Here is a 23794-nt window from a genome sequence, read left to right as displayed (position 1 = left end):
AAGTGTCTTGTGTGTGAGTCGGATGATCACATGATGAGACAGTGTACATAATGCAAAATGTGCAAGAAAGAGGGACATTGGGCTGAAAATTGTCCTGAGGCGACAAAGGCGGATTGAAGCCAGCAGCTGTGCGGAGAGCGCGAGAGGGAAAGGCGGCAGACGGGAGGCCAGTTTCCAGCTCAAGAAAAGGGAAGTGAACATTTTATTTTAACACAACAAACACACACACACACATACACTGATGCTCACTGTCCCGCTCTCTGCAACGAAGAAAATGCTTGCAAACCTTTATGTATAGTATATCTGATAAAGTTTTGAGTATGGATGTTTCTGAGGAATGCTTAAAAATGTACAAAAGTGAGGCGTTTTTTACAAATGCCAAGATATCCAATGTTAGTGAATGGGTCACTTGTAAACTTTCTTGTCGATAGTGGCGCCTGCCGCTCAACAATAAGGCCGTGTGATTTGCCATGCCCACCGACATTAACAGATTCTGTGTATAAAAGCATGTCGGCTTCGTATGGAGGTATTTTTTGTGTAAAACTACTGAACGCCTGTGACAGTGGAATTTGTAGTTGTAGAGAATAGCCACACATGTGTATCAGTAAATTTGAAGTCACAGAGAGAAATGTTTTAAGAGTTGCAAACTTGTAGACTTTTTTTTATCTTCCACAAACACAACACAACAGTCACACCTTCTCAAATTCTTCATTGCAGGTGCACAAATCCTATTCTACAAATCACAAATTAAGAAACTCATACGCTCACATTTTTGCTACAGTTGCTGCAGTGAATATGGTGCAAAACGCATTTACACACCCGCATCAAGAAATGTGAAGTCACGGAGAAATTTTGCTCATCTGCAAATCAGTATGTGAATTCATCCAATGAGAGTTGCACACTTGTAGAATATTTTCTCACAAATGTCTTGTATATTTTTCTAGCACAAACACTCAAATGCATAACCACAGCTGCTTGAATCTGCTGCGACCAATCTCAAACACTGTTTTTCGCTTTCAAGTGACAAGTTTCGCCCGCTCTCCCTTTTGCACCAAGTGCACCGTGAAATGTGGGGCAAAAGTGAGTTGTGCAACTGTAGAGGCAGTGGGCGGAGCCTACATGAATATTCATGAGTTTCCCGGGCATGCGCGTGGAATTGCTCATTCTAGTTCACGCTCCTCGTTTCTCAGCAGGTTTAATGGATTATTTCAAAAAAGGTAAATATAGTTTCAGCGCGAACTTAAACTACAATTGTGTATCGTTTTGTTAAATTCATAATGTTGTTATTAATTCGTCACTGACTGAATGATTGCTGGCATTCACTTCGTGTAGGCCTATATACTGTGATGATTAAGAGGAAATTAAGTGATTGAAGCACACGCCCCCTTGGTCTGAACGAATGAATGGATGTGTAATTAAATCAATGCGTACAGGTGAAGGGGGAGGAGTGGAGGATTATTTATTGAGGTGTGGAGTTCTGCTCGAGAGAGAGGTGGGAGAGCTCTCACTTGGGTACCCGTTTGACGGCCGCTCGCGGTAACCAGTACCACCGGCGGTGAAGATAGCCAGCCAGTGGGGGGGTAAATGTAGACAGATAGGGACTCTGCTTGGATTTAGGAGAGCTCTGGACACATGTACTCTGTTATCAAGTTAAAGAGACTGGAGAGGCTGATCCTGTCTATTTAAGGACGGTCCCCGATTCCTGTGTGCATCTATTGGATGCGAGCCCGTCTACGTGGACCTGTCGAAAACTGAGGATTTCCGGTAATCCGCCCCTCCTCATCGGACGGGAGCTGGACTGTTTCACGGGACATTGTAATCAACAACCAAAGGGGGGTAACATGTTTGTTTAAGAGCCTATCATGTTTTAAGATTAATAAAGAACTTTGTACGTTTCACATACCATCCGAGTGTGTTTGATCTCTGCCTCCCTAGCATTTTGTTCGGTTGTTACACTGGTGGCAGCGGTGGGATTTAATCCCTTACAATAACAAAACAGCCGGACAATGCAGGGTGGCGGAGAGGGGCACCGGGATGAGGCGGTCATTCCATCTACCTCAGCAACAGCCGTTGCTGCTCCTTCGACTCTGACCACAGCTGCTTTATCAAACATGTCTATTGTACGTCCAGTATTTATGCCGGAGACTTTTACCGGCACGGGTCGAGAATGGTCTGACTGGAAGGAGCAGTTTGAGATGGCAGCTGTGGTGAATAATTGGAATGATGGAATGAAATTAAAATTTATGGCACTTTTATTATCGGGGCGGGCTCGAGATATTTATAGTGGCCTTTCGGTAGAGGCTAAACGTAGTTATGTTTTATTGAAGGATGCGTTAGGTAAATGTTTTGAACCATGTGAAACTGCAGAATGGAATCGCGTTAGCTTCTCAACACGAAAGCGCATGCCGAACGAAACTTTACGCGAGTTTGGTAATGCGCTGCGAAGGCTGGCGACTAAAGCGTATTCTTCAGTAGGAGCGGATACACAGGATTTGTTGGCTAGAGATCATTTTATTGCGCATGTGGGAAATGGGGAGACTCGTATTCGATTGCGCAGTGTTAAACCTATCACTCTGGAAGAAGCAATTAATATTGCAAGCGAATATGAACTTATCCAGGGGTTAGAACAATGCACGATTACACCTGATGCTCGAGTGCATGAGTTACACATTTCTGCGGCAGAAAGTAAAGTAGATGCGCTGACAGAAGTAGTGGATGTGCTGCGTAATGAAGTTCAGACGTTGAAGAAATCTGTACAACAACTTTGTGAGGCAGTCCCCACATTAAGGAATAGCAGTGTTGAACCGTTAAGTTTAAGTGGGGTGGGGAGAAGGCAGGGGCAACCTTTAGGAGGCGGTTGTTGGGAATGTGGATGTAATCGGCATATTAGGAGAGACTGTCCTTATGTGCAGGGAAACGGGAGGGGGCAGGCATCATAGGCCGAATGCCTGCCCCAATGCAAGATAATTTTTTTCAGTTGGCCTCACCGGTCCAAGGCAAGCCTGGGATTTACCTTGCTGCTAAATTAGGTGGGTGTGACGTTAAGTTGTTACTCGATACCGGTGCACAGGTCTCAATAATACCGAAACAGAGATGGCTTACTAGTACGAATGGCGGGGCTTACCTTGAACATCATGAGGGCGTGGTTAGAGTGGCCAACGGGGGGAGGATGCCGATTTTGGGTCGCTGGCAAACGGTGTGCCAATTTGACTCCCTAACTGTCATTACAGAATTTCTTGTCGCAGATTTGGAGCCTCAGGAAATTTTACTGGGCTCGGACTTTTTGCTAAAATATGGTGTTATTATTAATCTCGATCAAAAAAACTGTCGGGTGATGGGAAAACAGATTCCCCTCTTGGTTGGAAATAATAATATTATACAGTCCTGTGATGTAACTGTCCACGCGGATACATCAGTTCCACCTCGTAGTGAAGCGTTGATTACAGGGGCAGTGCATGGGGCGTCTGATAGTTTGCAGGGTATGTTAGAGCCGTCTTCCTCCCTTTATAACCATTGTGACCTTTTTGTGGCCAGGGTAGTGTGTCGGGTGGAGCAGGGGGTTTTGCCCGTTCGGGTAATTAATGTCACTGATGACACGCATGTTCTAAAGCGTGGAATGAAAGTAGGCAAACTATTTTTTGATGTAGAGGGAGGAGGTGTGGCTATAGATAGTTCGCCTATACCCTCTGTGGACACGCTCATGGACCGGTTGAATTTACAGGAAAAGGGCTTTGGGGAGACTGAGACGCGCGCGGTGCGCGAGTTACTAAGCAAGAATTCGTCAGTCTTTAGTATGGGTGATGCAGACTTGGGGCGGACGAAATTAATAACGCATCAGATCAAAACTGGGGATGTTAAACCTATTAAATTACCCCCGCGCCGTGTACCTCTCCATTTACAAGATGAAGTGAATGAACATATTAAGAATATGCAGGTAAATGGAATTATACAGCCGTCATGTAGCCCGTGGGGCGCACCTGTGGTCCCGGTACGGAAGAAGGACGGGACCCTTCGCTTTTGTGTCGATTATAGGCGATTGAACAACGTAACACGGAAAGATGCGTATCCGTTACCACGTATCGATGATGCGTTGGACAGTCTTGCCCATGCCCAATGGTTTTCCACTCTTGACCTGGCCAGTGGATACTGGCAGGTCGAGATGGACCCTAAAGATAAACATAAGACTGCCTTTACAACACGACAGGGGTTATTCGAATTTAATGTTCTAAGTTTCGGCTTGTGCAACGCTCCGAGCACCTTCCAGCGCCTTATGGACTTAGTGTTAGCGGATTTACAGTGGACTACGTGCCTGGTTTATTTAGATGACATTATAGTTTTTGGGAGGACATTTGGGGAACATTTACAACGGCTGGATGAGGTGCTCGGTAAGTTACGCCATGCGAACTTAAAGGTTAAGCCATCTAAATGCACATTGTTTGCCACTCAGGTCCGTTATTTGGGGCACGTTATATCGGCTGATGGAATACGAGCAGACCCCGTTAAAATAGATGCAGTGAGACAATGGCCTGTACCGAATAATCAAACTGAGGTGCGTAGTTTCGTGGGGTTGGCATCTTATTATCGGCGATTTATTGAGGGGTTCGCTGAAATTGCGCGACCATTACATAGCCTCACAGAAAAAGGTCGGAAATTTAAATGGGATGAGGCATGCCAGCTGGCATTTTTACAGCTTAAAACGGCCCTGGTGACAACTCCAGTTCTAGCATATCCAGACCCGCACAAGGCATTTCTGTTAGACACGGATGCCAGTGATGTTGGCATTGGTGCAGTTTTGTCTCAGGAGGTAGACGGCCTTGAGCGGGTTGTGGCGTATGCTAGTCGAGCTCTAACTAAACAGGAACGTAGATATGCTACAACGAAAAAGGAGTTGCTTAGTATGGTAGTATTTACTAAATATTTCAAGCATTATCTGCTTGGAAAAGAATTTATAATGCGTACTGACCATAACTCCTTAAGGTGGCTCCATAATTTCCAGGGGCTAGAAGGACAGCTGGCTAGATGGGTGGAACAGTTGGCCAGTTTCCAATATAAAATTGTACACCGCCCGGGAAAAAAACACGTTAATGCGGACGCGCTTTCACGCTTGCCATCATTTGGTGACAAGTGTGAAGATTTTTTAGATCCCCGTTTGCAGGTTAGTGCCTCTGTGTGCGCTGTATGTGAAACTCCTCCTTTGGGGGAGATTGAGGATGAGCTGGTGGGGGCACAGAAGAGGGATGCTGTTTTACAAGTTGTAGAACAATTGCTGTTGCGGGGGGAGGAGGGGTGTGCTGAAGCACAGACTAAAGGGGAAGTGGGTGGGTTTCTGCCTGTGTGGGATCAGCTGGAGTTGGAGCGCGGGCGATTGGTACGTAAACCGCCTCTTAATACAGATGCAGCATTAAAAGTCCAGGTGGTACTTCCTAAGGCGATGGTTCCAGAGGTTTTGAAAATGTTACATAATTCAGCAACGGGTGGTCATTTAGGTGTGCAAAAATTACAGGCGAAAGTAAAAGACAGGTTTTATTGGCCCGGGTGGTTCGAGGATGTAAAGAGGTGGTGCAGGGGATGTACAGAATGTGCGTCTCGTAAGTCAGTTGCGCTAAATGTGCGTGCCCCTTTGCAACCCTCTTTTGTTTCTCGACCTTTTGAACGGGTAGCGGTAGATATTTTGGGTCCTCTGCCCTTAACCGGGGAAAAGAATAAGTATATCCTAGTAATTGGGGATTATTTCTCGAAGTGGACGGAAGCGGTTGCGCTTCCAAATCAAGAGGCAGCATCTATAGTGAAGGTTTTGGTGCAGGAGTGGGTGTGCAGATTTGGGGTCCCCCGCAGTATCCATTCGGACCAAGGTCGAAACTTTGAATCAAAGTTATTTACAGAGTTGTGTGCCTTATTACAGATGCATAAAACAAGAACGACAGCCTATAATCCTCAATCGAACGGAATGGTAGAGAGGTTCAATCGTACTTTACTCTCCATGCTGTCTTTGTTTGTGGATAGTAACCAGCAGAATTGGGACGTGCTCCTGCCATATGTTATGATGGCCTATAGGAGCAGTACACATGCTACTACCGGGTTCTCGCCATATAAAGTTCTGTTTGGACGAGAGATTGTTTTGCCCGTGGATGTTATGTTGGGAGTGGGGGAGACAGAACGTTTTGATTCAGCTAATGATTATGTGGAGAAAGTAGCTGAAAGTTTGTCTACGGTAGTGGAGGCTGTGAAAGCACATCAACTGAAGGCATCAGGGAAGCAGAAACAATATTTTGATTTGAAAGTTTCCCATCAGTTTTACACAGAAGGGGAATTGGTGTGGGTGAAAAATAAGGCGCGTAAGCGGGGTGTGTGTCCGAAATTACAAAGGCGGTTTATGGGGCCGTTTGTTGTCCTTGAGCGAGTTACGGACATTTTGTATCGAATAGCTCCACAGGAAAAAGGGCCTGAATGTGTTGTGCATTTTAATCGTCTCAAGCCATATATTGTTAATTTATTTGCAGAACGGCCAGAACTGCGGAGTGTTGAGAGGGAGCAAATGTTGGCTGTAGCTGTGGAAAGGAGTGCGCTGCACCCTGGACCCCCGCCTGACGCTGCGCTGCACCCTGGACCCTCGCCTGACGCTGCGCTGCATCTTGGACCCCCGCCTGACGCTGTGCTGCACCCTGGACCACCGGCTGACGCTGCGCTGCACCCTGGACCCCTGCCTGACGTTGTGCTGCACCCTGGACCTCCGCCTGACGCTGCGCTGCACCCTGGACCCCCGCCTGACGCTGCGCTGCACACTGGACCCCCGCCTGACGCTGCGCTGCACCCTGGACCCCCGCCTGACGCTGTGCTGCACCCTGGACCCCCGCATGACACTGCGCTGCACCCTGGACCCCCGCCTGACGCTGCGCTGCACCCTGGACCTCCGCCTGACGCTGCGCTGCACCCTGGACCATCGGCTGACGCAGCACGGCATCCTGGTCTTGTGTTGGATGCTGGGATGGCTTCTGCTCCCATTCGGTTGCCTGCACTACCGGCCTGTCTTAATGGATCTGCTGAGGGTCGTTCGTCGCGGGCTAAGAGGGTACCGGCCCGATTGTTGGACTATGACTTGACTGCTTGACTCGAGGACGAGTCCTTTTCACTTGGGAGGGGGTAGTGTGATGATTAAGAGGAAATTAAGTGATTGAAGCACACGCCCCCTTGGTCTGAACGAATGAATGGATGTGTAATTAAATCAATGCGTACAGGTGAAGGGGGAGGAGTGGAGGATTATTTATTGAGGTGTGGAGTTCTGCTCGAGAGAGAGGTGGGAGAGCTCTCACTTGGGTACCCGTTTGACGGCCGCTCGCGGTAACCAGTACCACCGGCGGTGAAGATAGCCAGCCAGTGGGGGGGCAAATGTAGACAGATAGGGACTCTGCTTGGATTTAGGAGAGCTCTGGACACATGTACTCTGTTATCAAGTTAAAGAGACTGGAGAGGCTGATCCTGTCTATTTAAGGACGGTCCCCGATTCCTGTGTGCATCTATTGGATGCGAGCCCGTCTACGTGGACCTGTCGAAAACTGAGGATTTCCGGTAATCCGCCCCTCCTCATCGGACGGGAGCTGGACTGTTTCACGGGACATTGTAATCAACAACCAAAGGGGGGTAACATGTTTGTTTAAGAGCCTATCATGTTTTAAGATTAATAAAGAACTTTGTACGTTTCACATACCATCCGAGTGTGTTTGATCTCTGCCTCCCTAGCATTTTGTTCGGTTGTTACAATACAGTAGCTACAGCAAACTTCAACTCGGCGTATAAATTGCACCTTGCGAAGCTTTAAAACTGTGGCTTTTACTAATTATTATCATTTGTTGATTGCAATAAATTAAATAAACCTTCACATATGTATTTGTGGGCTAACACTTTTTAAAATATATATAATATATCCTGGTGTCATTGTTCTTAAATTCTTGTTCGTTTAAATAAGCCAAATCATTTAAGACCAAACTCAAGCATGAATGTGTTGCTTTAATACATACGTACAATTTGGATTAAACAAAATTATATGGACAAAAGTGGATAAATTACATTTGATACAACTAGGTTTCCTGTAAATGAGAAACAAAAAACACTTAACATTATTTTACGGAATAAGAGCATGCGCGTGGAACTGCTCATTCTAGTTCACGCTCCTCAGCAGGTTTAATGGATTATTTAAAAAAAGGTAAATATAGTTTCAGCGCGAACTTAAAATACAATTGTGTATCATTTCATAAAGTTCATAATGTTTTTATTAGTTTGCACGTTTTGTGCATTCGTTAATGACTAAATTATTGCTGGCATTCACTTCGTGTAGGCCTATAAAGCACAGCAAACTTCAACTCGTTCATTTCGTTGTGCTTTTCCTCTGTACATTGCAATGCTTTAAACTGTCTTTTGTTATCATTTGTTGAATGTCACTGCAATAAAAAAAATTATAAATAAATAAAATAAAAATAACGTTCCACTTTTACCGTAAAACCAAAAATTCCAGAACACCTGAATGATTACAGCAACACTTATTTCCAACAGAAGAGCAGAATATTCCTAAATACATGAACCATTACCATTTAATTTATTTATTGCTAAGCTCTTCTGATACCTTACCTTATGAAGCTTTACAACTGTGTCATCTCTGGCAATAATCTCTGGGAAATAACTCCACAACCATATCCATGTCCAAATAAACATTTTGCACCCTATACTGATGTTTCTCGTTGTCATGTTCTTTCTTTGACCTTATGTGTTGCTCTGTGTGCCTGGATGATACACAATGATGACCATTGATACAAATGCATGATCTACTTCCGACTTGAACTCTTGAAAATGAAACCTTTAAACTTTGTTGGATCAATGTTAAAACATGACATTCTGGTATTTAAGATTTGCATGACAAAAGTTTGGAATCACTATGATTTAAGAAATGTTAGGCCTATACTTTTATAGCAGGCAAGGTCAATTTCCACACTTCATTAAGCAGCAGAACCATTTTCAACTGTGATAATAATCAGAAATGTTTCTTGAGCAGCAAATCAGTATTAGAATGATTTCTGAAGGCTCATGTGACACTGAAATCTAGAGTAAAATGAGCTCTGCCATCACAATATATTTTTAAAAACATTAAAATAGAAAACAGTTGATAAAAATATTTCACAATATTACTGTTTTTCAGATAAATGTAGTCTTGGTACCTTAGAGGTACCTTACCTTAGAACCTTACTAATACCATACTTTTGAACCGTGTATATATATTATTAGATCAAAACCAGCACAAGCACACCTTGCAATCAAAACATTAAAAATAATATTTTTATATTATTTTGCCAGTATGTTTGTAAATATTTTTTTTTAGAACATCAAATTGGTGGCTTATTATATTCCGTAAAATAATGTTAAGTGTTTTTTGTTTCTCATTTACAGTAACCTAGTTGTATCAAATGTAATTTATCCACTTTTGTCCATACAATTTTGTTTAATCCAAATTGTACGTATGTATTAAAGCAACACATTCATGCTTGAGTTTGGTCTTAAATGATTTGGCTTATTTAAACGAACAAGAATTTAAGAACAATCACACCAGGATATATTATATATATTTTAAAAAGTGTTAGCCCACAGATACATTTGTGAAGGTTTATTTAATTTATTGCAATCAACAAATGATAATAATTAGTAAAAGCCACAGTTTTAAAGCTTCGCAAGGTGCAATTTATACGGCGTGTTGAAGTTTGCTGTAGCTACTGTATATAGGCCTACACGAAGTGAATGCCAGCAATCATTCAGTCAGTGACGAATTAATAAAAAGATTAGGAATTTAACAAAACGATACACAATTGTAGTTTAAGTTCGCGCTGAAACTATATTTACCTTTTTTGAAATAATCCATTAAACCTGCTGAGAAACGAGGAGCGTGAACTAGAATGAGCAATTCCACGCGCATGCCCGGGAAACTCATGAATATTCATGTAGGCTCCGCCCACTGCCTCTACAGTTGCACAACTCACTTTTGCCCCACATTTCACGGTGCACTTGGTGCAAAAGGGAGAGCGGGCGAAACTTGTCACTTGAAAGCGAAAAACAGTGTTTGAGATTGGTCGCAGCAGATTCAAGCAGCTGTGGTTATGTACTTGTGTTTGTGCTAGAAAAATATACAAGACATTTGTGAGAAAATATTCTACAAGTGTGCAACTCTCATTGGATGAATTCACATACTGATTTGCAGATGAGCAAAATTTCTCCGTGACTTCACATTTCTTGATGCGGGTGTGTAAATGCGTTTTGCACCATATTCACTGCAGCAACTGTAGCAAAAATGTGAGCGTATGAGTTTCTTAATTTGTGATTTGTAGAATAGGATTTGTGCACCTGCAATGAAGAATTTGAGAAGGTGTGACTGTTGTGTTGTGTTTGTGGAAGATAAAAAAAAGTCTACAAGTTTGCAACTCTTAAAACATTTCTCTCTGTGACTTCAAATTTACTGATACACATGTGTGGCTATTCTCTACAACTACAAATTCCACTGTCACAGGCGTTCAGTAGTTTTACACAAAAAAATACCTCCATACATATGTTCCCATCCAGACGTCGTCTCTTTCAGGGAAGACCTTGCATTTTCCAACATGACAATGCCAGACCACATACTGCACCAATATCATGGCTGCGTAGAATGATCCGGGTACTGGCCAGCCTGCAGTCCAGATCTTTCACCCATAGAAAACATTTGGCGCATCATAAAGAGGAATATGCAACAAAGAAGACCTAACACAGTTGAGCAACTATCCTGTATTAGACAATAATGGGACAACATTCCTATTCCTAAACTTGAGCAACTTGTCTCCTCAGTCCCCAGACGTTTGCAGACTGTTATAAAAAGAGGGGATGCCACACAGTGGCAAACATGGCCTTGTCCCAACTTTTTTGAGATGGGTTGATGCCATGAAATTTAAAATCAACTTATTTTTCCCTTAAAATGATACATTTTCTCAGTTTAAACATTTGATATGTCATCTATGTTGTATTCTGAATACAATATTGAAATGTGAAACTTCCACATCATTGCATTCTGTTTTTATTCACAATTTGTACAGTATCCCAACTTTTTTGGAATCGGGTTTGTAAATACAAATTGTTTATCATTCCAGTTTATTTTGAGGAAGAGAATTTTTCGTTCTTTTTCCCAAATTCTGTGGTCTCCGGTCCAAAAATATTAGTGGTAAGAATAAAATAAAAGAATGGTTAACATAAAAAAGGTAGTATTGTTTCAAGATTAGAGTTATAGAATGTACACTGTGAAAAAGATGTCCAACTTACTCAATGTTAATTTCAGCATTTACTATAATATAATATTAAAATCAAAAGTTGAATCTCTTAACATTAGTTAATGCACTTATACTAACATGAACTAACAATGAACAATTGTATTTTCATTAACTTACATTAACAAAGATTAATAAATACTGTAATGTTGGCCTATACAGTTACATTCTTTCAGCAGCAGAAAGGTATACAGGCCCAATATAGGCTATTCAAGAAGGGAGGCTCGAAGATAGCCAAATAAAAATATTTTTATTTTACTCATTTATTTTTTTTAAGTCATATTGTGCTTTGTTGGTATAATGTCTGCTGGAATGTAAAAAAAAAAGAAAAAAGTTCAGTGTTAAATAATTTAAATTGTAGATTTTTAATAGATTTTTTTCCTTTAAAAAGCAAGACAAAATAGTAAAAAACACATTTGACTATTTAATAGTCAATAAAAGAATTGGCTAAATAAATAGAAAAAAATGCAACAAAAGTGTTTAATCATATTTGGTCTGACTTCGGCCAATAATTTTCATTTTGGTGTATCCCTACCTGAGAGAGGTTAAGTTTAAATGTTACACAGGCTTAGCCTCTCAGCGGCTATTGGCTGCCGCTATATGATATAATCTAAAAACAAATATGTTCCGAGATGTGTTTTCTGTTACAATACAAGCTAGGGAACTGAGAAAAGGTGTGCACAAGACAAACAAAACCTTTTTTATGTGTGATGATCCATGACAATCACTGATAATAGAGATGACATTACTTGTTATAGTTTACAGGCAGTTTAAAAACAGACATGTTTAAATATTTGCAAAATGTGTCGGCACGCAAAGTTTCTGGCCTTCTATGGCAGCGAAACCAATTTTTGCCATCATCATCTGCAGATTTGGTGAGGATTTTATGAATTTCAAGAAGAACGTTTTTAACAAAATTCAGAATGTTGCAAAATATGCTTTATGATTTTTTTTTATGATTTAAAATTTAAAAACGTAGTGGCTCTGAGGTTGTGGAATGCTCGTCCTCAAGACATCTGTCAAACATCCACCCTTCTCTCCTTCAAAAACACATTTTTTATCCGAATATTACTCTTCAGCTCACAGACTGTACATTCTACATTGTTATTGATATGCTATTTGTTTGAATCCCTCTTTGTTTGTATCTTTAACCTAACTTTGTAAGGGACCTCTGTATATTAGGCCTTCTTTCTGCCCTTGGTATGTGTATTGTGCTTTGATGTTGATGTTTATTTTGTTCTATTCCTTAACCCAGTCCCAGTGGTTCTCAAACTTTTTAGAGTTGCACCCCATGAGGCTTTTAACATCCTTCTGCGTACCCCCACTCTTCAGTCACACCTTTTTCAGTATAAGGGACAATATTTGCCCCCTTAAATCGATTTTTCCAGTGCATTTTTACCTTTATAAATACCTTTATAAAATAAATAATGCTTTAAATAAAAAAAATATTCAATAGAGAAATATGCAATGATGGTAAAAACGAAGTGATACTTTTAAATATTAAATTAAAACCACCAGTAGGTGGTGAGTCATCGAGTCATTCATCCATAACGAAGCAAGTGGCTGTTTTTATCAGGGTTCTGTTTCATAAAATATTGAAGCTGTACACAGACAGGTGTATTATGTGAAAGGTAGAATGACATATCCAGACAGGACTGCAGAGCTTAGAACTGACTCTCAGTTTGAAGAAAATATTGATAAAGATCACCACACGAGAGTTTATCCACTAAAAGGTTTAGGTGTTGGTCTAGTTACAAGCTTTGTGTTAGACTACATGCATATTGTGTGTTTAGGTGTTGTAAGATTTATTTGTGGATTAAGGGCCCTTTAAAGTGTACAGTGTCAGCACATATTCTTTCTGTAATTTCACAACACATGACCTCAGTTAGGCTGCACATACCAAAGACCTACTCCAGGAAACCCAGATCTTTGTTTGAAGTGGCCATGTGGAAAGCCACAGAATTCAGATTATTTCTATTATATACTGGATCTGTTGTGCTGCGTAATAATTTATCACAGAATTTATACCAAAATTTCATTATGCTGTCTGTAGCAATGAGAATTCTTCTCAGTCTGGATTTATGTTCAGAATTTTCTGAATATGCACATCAGTTACTTCAAAATTTTGTTGATATTTTTTCAAAAATATATGGAGTTTATTGTGTATAATGTACATAACAATTCATCTAGCGGAGGATGCAAGGAAACATGGACCACTTGATTTACTTTACCACTTTAATTTCATGTTTTTGAGTACATTTGAGAACTTTTTAGTAAAAAGTAAAAAAGATGGTACGGAGGCCACAGCATCCAGTGCAGCAAGTTGTAAAACGGGCACATGAAAAATAAAAAGTAAAGGCAAAGGCAAATAGACAGGAGGATAGTGTACTAAATCAACATAAAAAAACTCCATCTCTCTGGACCATTACCTCAGGGATTTGAAGCGTGCAAGCAGTTCAAACAGTACTACGGGGAAAATATTTGTATTTACACTGTAACAAATTTCTAACCTCTCCAAGTCAAAATTTTCTAGTGACTGGTCACATCTAAATTTTTTAATTGGCCCAAGTGCAATTCTTGTTGCAATAGTCTGTTAACATTGGCTCAATGAGAAATAATACGTCAGACTAATTGAAAAATTTAGATGTGATCAGTCACTAGAAATTTTTGACTTGGGGATGTAATTTTTTTTTACAGTGTATTGTGGAATAGGTGACAATTGCTTTGTTTTGAATGGACACGTTTGCTTTGTAAGCAATATATTGTACAGTTTGCCTGGGGACACATATGTAGTGTGTGATTGTTTTTCAAACATGGACACTTTTTTTAAGATTACCCCATTGACTCTTCAGCTCTGGGAATCAAACTTGTACATTGATTATGTGGACAACTGCAAGTTTTTCCTGTGACGGTCTGACGGAGTGCACACAAAAAAAAGGTCCTTTTACCATATAATGGAGCTTTTGTAGCCTTGCCTCTGCTACATGACTGCTAATATTGTGGATTGCGTTTGTTTAGTAAAATGCTGCCCTTTGTGGTTGTGGAATTTCTGTATTCGCAGACTGTGGCTATTATAACAAGAAAAAGAAAGAGGATTACTGGCCACCTTCCTCCACTGTCAATGTTGATCGATCGATGCTAGAGAGGGAAGAGACTCTCAAGAAGATTGGACGAAATTCCAATTGCGAGTTTTGGGAAAAGCTGGTAGTGTTATATTTAGATTATTCATTTTTATTAAATAGAAGCAGTTTGTATTACCCATGTTAATTATAGTAGCTTAAAATGTGTGTGGAAAAATGTTTTAAGTGAATGGAAAAGCTTAAATGTTCAGTAAATCTTTTTCACATTTCCTTAGTTGACTATACAACTGCCAGAACAAAGCTGCGTAAAGCTGAAGTGACTTCAGATCTTCAGACGGATCCAGACCCAGAAAGAGCCAAGCATAAAAGAAAGTAGTAGTCAGGGCACTGATCAAAGTGTCTGCCTTTTTAAAGGCCATCGGCAACACTTTACAATACGGGTGCACTAATATGCATTAACTCATGCTTAACTAATGTGCTAGGTGTCATTTTATTTGATGTTTGTTTTATTTGATGTGACAGCAGTCGTCCGTGAGGGGATGCTGTCTTTTACTTTCGTTTTGTAGGCTATTTGTTTTATTTTTGATATTAAAGTTGTTTGAATGCTCGCCGGTTCCCGTCTAAATCTTCCCTCAACATCTAACCTCGTTACATCTAATTCTTTTTACACATTAGATGGCATATCTAAAGCTAAAGACACATAGACAGATCTTGATATCCCTTCTGCTTTGGAAAGTAAGACCCTACCATTCAGGGATAAATCTCTTTGAAGCCATAGGCCTATATTAAATCTGGTTTTAGTTTTGTTAATTATAGGCTTGAAATTGAGAACACTGCGTTCATTCTCATCTTTATGTATAATAACTCCTAAATATGCAACTGTATGTTTAATCGGAATATCATGTAATTCTGTTAAATTGCATGCCTTAAGTGGAAACAACGTAGATTTATTTATGTTCATTTTAAGACCTGCTACTGAGGAAAACTCTTCAATACAATTAACCGCTTTTATTATTTCAGAATCATTTGCCCTTGAGAGCAACCTGAGGGCACTCCACATCAAACTATCATTATTCACTCACAACTACATTTCCCATAATTCACTGCCAGGACTCATCATCCCTGATTATCACATTCACCTGTGTCTCATTATATTGTTTAGTTCACCCCATATAAGCCTGGTTCACCTCATCATTCCCTGCGAAGTCTTGTACGTTATTCCACTGCATTTCTAATGGTGCGTTCACACCGGACGCGAATAGCGCGTCAGGCGCGAGTGATTTCAATGTTAAGTCAATGCAAAGACGCGTTTCGCGCGTAAAAAATTCCTGCGGCGCGAATGAGGCGTAGAGCGCGGCGCGGTAGACGCGAATACGCCTCATTCGCGCGTCAAGTTCGCGCGAATGGAGCGAATTGAGCGTCTGGTGCGTTAAGCGCGTTACGCGCGAATGTTTTATGTAGTGCTTTTTGTGCATTCTCGTGTTTGACGCGAATTCGCGTCTGCCACCCGAGTTGAAAAATCTGAACTTCTGCGTCAATTCGCGCCGCGTTAACCAATCAGGAGCCTGCTTCAGCTGCTTGCTGCTGTCACGTGGTGAAGTGACAGTTTATAATGTTATTTTATGTTTGGCCTCAATAAATTATTTTGTAATATGACTAAAATGCACAACAAAGCACATCTTTCACATAAAAACTCGATTTCAATATATGAGAGATACTCATTTTGTATTGAATGCAATTTATTCCATATCTATATGAAACATTATTAATGTAATGTGAAGACAACAAATACAATTTAGTGTATACAAACTAAAAAAAAAATCACAGGACAGGTTTCACTTTTGGAGGCTGGCTCCATTTATTATCAAAACAAAAATAAATGACAGATTAGGTGGGTGCGGGCGAGGGTGAACCTCGCGCCGGGCTGTACAGCGCGGGCTCGTCAGGCAGCGACCACTCGAGGCCGAGGCCTTATACGGCCTACGCTGTCCTCGTCAGCGTCCTCACCGTTAGGTCCACCAAACCTAGGTCCTGGACCAAATTGTGAAACTCCTGAAACCCTCCGGAGAGTCTGGTGGACCCGAGTACAGCGACGATGTCCCCTACGCAGCTGTTTCTGCTCTCCAGAGCATATACGAGCGGTGACTCTCTCGATTAATGCTAATGCTAATGCTCGATAAACATCTAAAAAAGATGGCCGCCAACGGGTTTCGAAACTTTCGCCTCTGACGCGCGTAAATGTCGCTTCAAACTTTTGTTTTTACGCGCGTCAATCTCGCTCTTGACACGCGAATGTACACATGTGGTCAAGCGTCAAACTAGACGCGGTAGACGCGAATTTGACGCGCTATTCGCGTCCGATGTGAACGCAGCATAAGCGTTTCCTTTGTTGTCATTGTTCCTGGTTCTTGATCTCTGCCCGTGTCCTGGTTTTCCCGTTCCTGCCTCATCCTCTGGATTTGTCTGTTTGTTTGGATTGCCTGCCTGTGTATGACCTTTGCCTGGATTCTTATTACGATTTTGATTTACTTTAATAAACTGCATTTGGATCCTCAACCTTCGTGTCTCGGAGCAGTTCATAACAAAAACCAAAATGTTTAATACATTTAAACAAAAACTCTTGACTTATGGTATCAAATGCTTTGTAAATTCTATGAATAGAATAAGATCATTCGGTATGTAACAATTATATCTAAAATTAATCTAATATTATTACTGATATGTCTCCCAGTCTAAACCCTGATTGTTCTTCCTCAATGATCTCTTCCAGACCTCCTTTCTTTAATCTTTTTGGAAAAATCAGGGTACAGATATTCCATGGTTTGCTTCACGCTGTAGGGCTTATACCATTGTAACAGAAATTCCAGGGAATATTGAATTCTTGCCGAGTCCTGAGGTGATTCGAACAAACACAAACTCAGTTGGATCACAGTCAATAAAACAATTTGCCCTCCATTTTCTCCATTTACTCCTCTTTGAATTTCTTCCAGGAAGATATAAGGCAAATATCCACATACATCAAATAGTATTAAGAAAGTCATTAAAAGTTAAAAAGTCATTAAAAGTTCAAAAGAAACAAAAAAACAAAGCACGCCAACACCAGTAGCTGCGAGTCGCCGCATGCGAGGAGAGGATATGGCTGTGGAAATGGCAGGGGGAGAGAGGAGATGGCTGTTTTGTTGGGTGGAGGTCTCTAAACAGCTAAAGCAGTGTAGGTTGAAGAGGTCGAGGAGTTTGTGCTTGCATCGCTCCCATCCTGTGATTATGAAAGAGATAGCAAATAGTATAAGTTAGTCTATTATATGCATTCAGTGTTTATGCACACATAGGCAGTGTTATGTATATGGCATATTTGTTGAGCTGAATCTCAGAAATGAGTCTCAAAGAACTACACTTCCCAGAGTGCACCAGCAGCAGCAAACCGGCTGCTTGTCACCTGATCAGTCATTGTCATTTGGAGCACCTGCGAAGACATGGAGGTCCTCAGTCATTCAGACAAACAAACTTCATTCGTAGGTTTAGTCCAAAGAAGCCAATGGTCGGTGAAATGTTTTATTTACTTTCATGGTGTTTGAAATGCTGCTTAATATGTTTGAGCTATGTTTAACTGTTGTGTAGATTGGTTAAGGAACACATTGCAACATTGACTTCATTGATTTTTTGTTAAATGGGTTCTTTATTCCATGTAAAAGGCTTAAGTGGGTAATTCATCATAAAATTCATTTAAAATGTTTAATTAAACGTTTAAACTAATTTAAAATTCATTAAAATGTTTAATTAAAATGGTAACTTTTGTTCTCTGTCTTTAAAGGTTTACAACCTAATTCACTGAACAGACCAATCAACGGACAAAGCCAAGAGAAAAATAAAAGTGATTGAGTCCTTTGGAAGTTGAACAAGAGTAGGACTTGACAATATTCCTACATTGCAGTCACTACGTTGTTGCGTTTGTATTATCTGCAAGTGAGATATAATTACAACTTATTACATGTAATATAAATACAACCTATTTCATATAAATACAACCTATTACACAAACATACATATATGCTTTTTGTTTCACAGAAGCATTATCTTTGCACAAATCAATATGGCATTTATGGCGTGATAGCATTGTTAGCTAGCTAGCCTAAACACAACACAGAAGTTCACAAAGGACATGCTATATTTACCTTATTATCAAAGTCTGACTCCGTAACCCGGTGTTTCACACGGGGTGACAGGCAAGACAGAAAGAAATAAAATGGCGGGGGCTTTTTTTCCCGCCTAGGTCCCCGCTCCTTGTGGCGAGATTTATCGCTGGTGTACTTCATCGCTTCATATATTCCGCTACCTTCAAACCGACGTTGGAGGACATCTCTCTCCACGAATTTTCTGCAATCTGGCAGTGTTTGTGTTCGGCTCGAGAGGAGTCATGCAGATGCTTGAATTTCCGGAATTTTGTGAATTGCTCGGTCACTTGGTCCATGTCCATGTTTACAATCGTCTTCACCAAACTTAAGAATTTAAAAATGTTTTTCAAATCATGAACTCAAAATAATCTCTGCACCTGGTTGAGAAGTAACTTATTTAATAAAGTTTGATGAATTATAACACTTTGACACCATTATAATCATGTACAGCAAAATCTGAGCAGAGTTAAATTAACTCTGCTCAGATGACATTTGGTCCCTCTCTAACTGATTTTCCTGCTAAGACAAAACTCACCCTGCAATAAAGCCATAAAACGCACCCTGGAAAGAAGATAGCAAAGACAGAGCACAGGACATTGTCCTGTCCAAACTTATCTCTTTCCTTATCTCTGCATCCCCCTCTCCCTCCTCCCTTCCTCTTCTCGCGAGTCAAGTCACCAAAAGTTCACTAAGAATGTCTATATATCACATATGATGTATCTTGTAAATCTATTGTTTTTCCTTTTCATGTTTGGTATCATTTTAAGTGTCTCAGTGCGATTGGTAAAATGGTCTTAATTTCATTGCAGTCATTGGTTTAATGAGAAAGATTGAGAACTTAGGAGAATCCTGTTCTCCTCTCTGGGTGATGTCTCTTCAAGATATCTCCCGAAACCAGGTGTTACCCCCTGGGGTACATGAATTGACCCAAAACAACTCTAAACAATATTTGTATAACCCTTTTGTTCTGGTCTGGGTATTTAAGGGTAGGTGACAGAGCAGTCTTTGGGACCCTTTACCAGGATCATCCCCCATACAGTGCTGTTTCAGTGTTTTCCCGTTGGAACACACTCACACACCACTGTATGTCTCTGTCAGGAATGCATTGCTTACTTTTAGAGTCATCTTTGAGTAAATGATGTCATGTATTTATTATTTCTGAATTGGCTTTTAATCATTACTTGTGTAATTGGCATGATACATTTTTACCTGAAAAATAAATGTTACATCTTGATTTATTCTGAAGTTTTCTGAAATCATTATTTTAGTAGATTATGAGGAGGCTGGTGCTACCGCAGCTCTGTGTCCAGGATAGGTCAAACTAAAGGCGCACATGAACGGAGCAGGCACGTCATCTGAAGACCTTTTGATTTCTGTCTATCAATGACTTGGCAAGTTGTACCGAAGTGGCTAAATAAACTACACTTTTTTGTATGAGTGAGCAGTAAGAAACTGACTTAAGAGGTATTGGCAAACCCTGCACCCTCTGACCAAGATCAGACTGGCGAGGCTGTGTCCGTGAAATCCACGTAAACCCGGGGCGTGTGACTCTGTGCGGCATCGGGCCCCTTAATGAATGAATAATTGAAAGTATGGGATACTCAGAATAATCAAAGATATAAATGAACTCATAATCAATATTTATGACTATTTTCTAATCAGAAACACGATCTAAATTTGATTATCATTTGAAATTGGAGTCAGATTAAGCGCAGAGCTAAAGTAATATTGAAACTAAATTCCAATAAATTAAGTGAACTTCACTGGAGCGCTGAAAAGACATACACACAATATTCCTTCGCCCAGGCCGTTGGATTCCGTCGTTGGGCCAATGGGTGGTCTTTACATAAGATATGTTTGTTTAATGCATTTTTTTTATTTTTTATTGATACAACCAGGTTCTTCACAAAAATAAATGTGAAATATTTTTCCTTTTTATATCTTACATTGGTCTTTATATAGTATGCAACTTTTTATTTTTTATTTTTACTTTTACAAACTTTTGCAAAATGTGCTATCAACAACATGTGTCCTGAAGGGTCTGTGACTCAAACTGTATAGCGTATATAGTCAAACTGTATATAAGTGCTCACAATGTTAAATTCAAAATCAGTTTCAAATCTTGAAATTCCTAAAATCCTCACCAAATCTTCAGATGATGATGGCAAAAAAACAAACAAAAAAAAAAAACATTTGGTTTTGCAGCCATAGAAGGCTAGAGTATTTGCGTGCCGACACATTTTGCAAATATTTAAACATGTCTGTTTTTAAACTGCCTGTAAACTATAACAAGTAATGTCATCTCTATTATCAGTGATTGTCATGGATCACACATAAAAAAGGTTTTGTTTGTCTTGTACACACCTTTTCTCAGTTCCCTTGTATTGTAACAGAAAACACATCTCTGAACATATTTGTTTTTAGATTATATCATATAGCGGCAGCCAATAGCCGCTGAGAGGCTAAGCATAACATTTAAACTTAACTTCTCTCTACCAGGTAAATGTGAAATATTATATACACCAACATTTAAATTAATATTTTTTTTCTATTTATTTGGCCAATTCTTTCACCGTTGCATGAATTGAATAGTCAAATGTGATTTTTACTATTTTGTCTTGCTTTTTAAAGGAAAAAAAAATCTATTAAAAATCTACAATTTAAAAATAATTATTTAACACTGAATTTTTTTCTTTTTCTTTTTTTTTTACATTCCAGCAGACATTATACCAACAAAGCACAATATGACTTAAAATAACTAAATGAGTAAAATAGAATTTTTATTTGGCCATTTTCGAGCCCCCCTTCTTGAATAGCTTATATTGGGCCTATATACCTTTCTGCTGCTGAAAGAATGTAACTGTATAGGCCAACATTTGTCACAGTATTTATTAATCTTTGTTAATTTAAGTTTATGAAAATACAATTGTTCATTGTTAGTTCATGTTAGTATAAGTGCATTAACTATAATGTTAAGAGATTCAACTTTTGATTTGAATATTGTATTATAGTAAATGCTGAAATTAACATTTCGAGTAAGTTGGACATCTTTTTCACAGTGCGCATTCTATAATTCTAATCTTGAAACAATACTACCTTTTTTTTTTTTATATTAACCATTCTTTTCTTTTATTCTTACCACTAATATTTTTGAAAGGAGACCACAGAATTTGCGAAAAAGAACGAAAAATGTTTTTCCTCAAAATAAACTGGAATGATAAACAATTTGTTTTTAATTCCTGCTTTGAATTGTGTTCTAAGTCGCAGAAATCACAATCTATGTGCAAAGAAAATATTTTCAAACGAAGAATGATCACTGAGCAACATGGGACTCATTCAGCTCTCTAGGTCATAAATTCAGGCACTAGTATTGACACTGACTCACACTGGGACACTGATGGCTCTATTTCCAGTGAAATGGCAATGTCCTCATTGTACAAATTCACTACAGGCATTTATGAACAACAGCAGCACAGACATCTTTCTGATATTATTTGTTTATGTTATTTAAAAGCTCATTATGCTAAATACTTTGATTGTTACATATTGTAAGAGATCCACTGAGGCAAGTTGAAGTGAGAAGAACCCAAGTGCAGCTTTATTGAAATAAATTCAGAATGTGAACAAAATGATAACTAAACTGAAGATGAAACTCACGAACAGCGGTAACAGGGAACAATACGAGACAAGAGACAATGGGAACATGAGGGCTATATAGACACATGGACTAATCACTAAACAATTAAACCTATGCACAATCAAGACAATATATTAATGACAACACAGGACACATGACAAGGGGAGAACATGACAAAACCAGGACTACAAAATAAAAGAACCATGAACAAAACCCAAAACAAACCATGACCAATATACCTGCAACATTTCAGCCATGAATTAATAAATAAATAAATAAATGTCGGTCTAGATTATGTACATTACCTGTGTAGCTAGGTACGTTTATGCTAACCTACAGTAATAAAATACTAAATTTAGTATGTTGTGTATTGAGTTGGCTTAAGTGATTGTTTCGCACTTCAGAATTTCTATCAAGGGAACATAGGCTGCATCTGAAATTGCATATTTCCCTACTATATGGAAGGAAAACAGAATGTGACAAAAGAAGTATGTCTGAATTCACAGTAGCCTACTACGGACTGGAGGCCGAGAGAGCTCAACATGCTGCAACTGAAGAAAACACATGCAAACAGAAAAACACCCGCAAATTAAGAAAACATCTTCATCAGTTTCACAACACATGTGTGCTCCAAATACTCACAACACAACCAAATACAGAAACGCATTGCAAAGCACAGACCACAACGGAAATGTTTCCAGAGGACCCCAATAAGTGACGAACCCAGCTGGGACATCCCTATTGCTCGTGAGCATCCCTATGTCCTTCTACTCCCTAAGAAGGGCAGAGCCCTTGAAGTGGGGACTTTGGAGTGAGCAGGGCACTTGTGTGCCATTATGTAGCCGTTTGGAATGCACTTGATGAAGGGAGCAATGAAAGACAACATAATTTCCTCATTATTTTCACCTGGGTTGTTCCCGTGACAACGCAGCATTGCTGTTAACATAACTGTTGCAAATAAATATAAATTTTATGTATATTTATGTATTTATCTGTGTGAGTGTCTCAACTTTAAATCTTGCCGTCTCATCTTTGGACCCTGCGTTACCTAACATTTATTATGAAACCTTTTTAAACTTCACATGACAACATTTTTACAGTGTAACTGATGTATAGATTAATAGGCCTACCTTTCCCTCATGTTTTTCTTTGTTTTTCTTTGTATTCTGATGACATTGAAGATATTGTTAATACACTTTATATATTGTATACAAAGTTGTATGTCATAAACATGTAATCTCTGTATGTTTTGCAAAAATAAATAAATGAATAAATAAATAAAGTAGACATTGAGCTGTAAGCACGTCCCAGCCGGGTACGTCACTTATTGGGGTCCCCTGGAAACATTTCCGTTATGGTCTGTCTCTATTTGCAGCGTGTTTCTGTATTTGGTTGTGTTGTGAGTTTTTGGAGCACACATGTGTTGTAAAACTGATTAATCTTAATTTCTTAATTCTTAATTTAAAATTTTTGCATGTGTTTTCTTCAGTTGCAGCGGGTTGAGCTCTCTCGGCCACCGTACAGTTCTCATAAAAGAGTAGGCAAAAAATACTGCATGATCTACTATTTCTGGCA

At 39.6% G+C, this 23794-nt stretch overlaps 2 long non-coding RNA genes across 2 annotated transcripts in view; one reads left to right on the top strand and one right to left on the bottom strand.

Annotated features, from left to right (window-relative positions):
- Positions 1-23794, bottom strand: part of LOC309503780 — a 58232-nt gene that overhangs the window by 19560 nt on the left and 14878 nt on the right. The window lies entirely within an intron of this gene.
- On the top strand, positions 19110-19816 carry LOC309503607. Its single transcript, XR_014207776.1, has 2 exons — positions 19110-19305; positions 19633-19816. It is a non-coding gene; the product is annotated as an uncharacterized lncRNA (long non-coding RNA).

Source organism: Leuciscus leuciscus (genome assembly GCF_965113295.1).
Source record: "Leuciscus leuciscus genome assembly, chromosome: 7".
NCBI lineage: Eukaryota > Metazoa > Chordata > Actinopteri > Cypriniformes > Leuciscidae > Leuciscus > Leuciscus leuciscus.
This window is presented reverse-complemented; position numbering and strand designations above follow the sequence as displayed.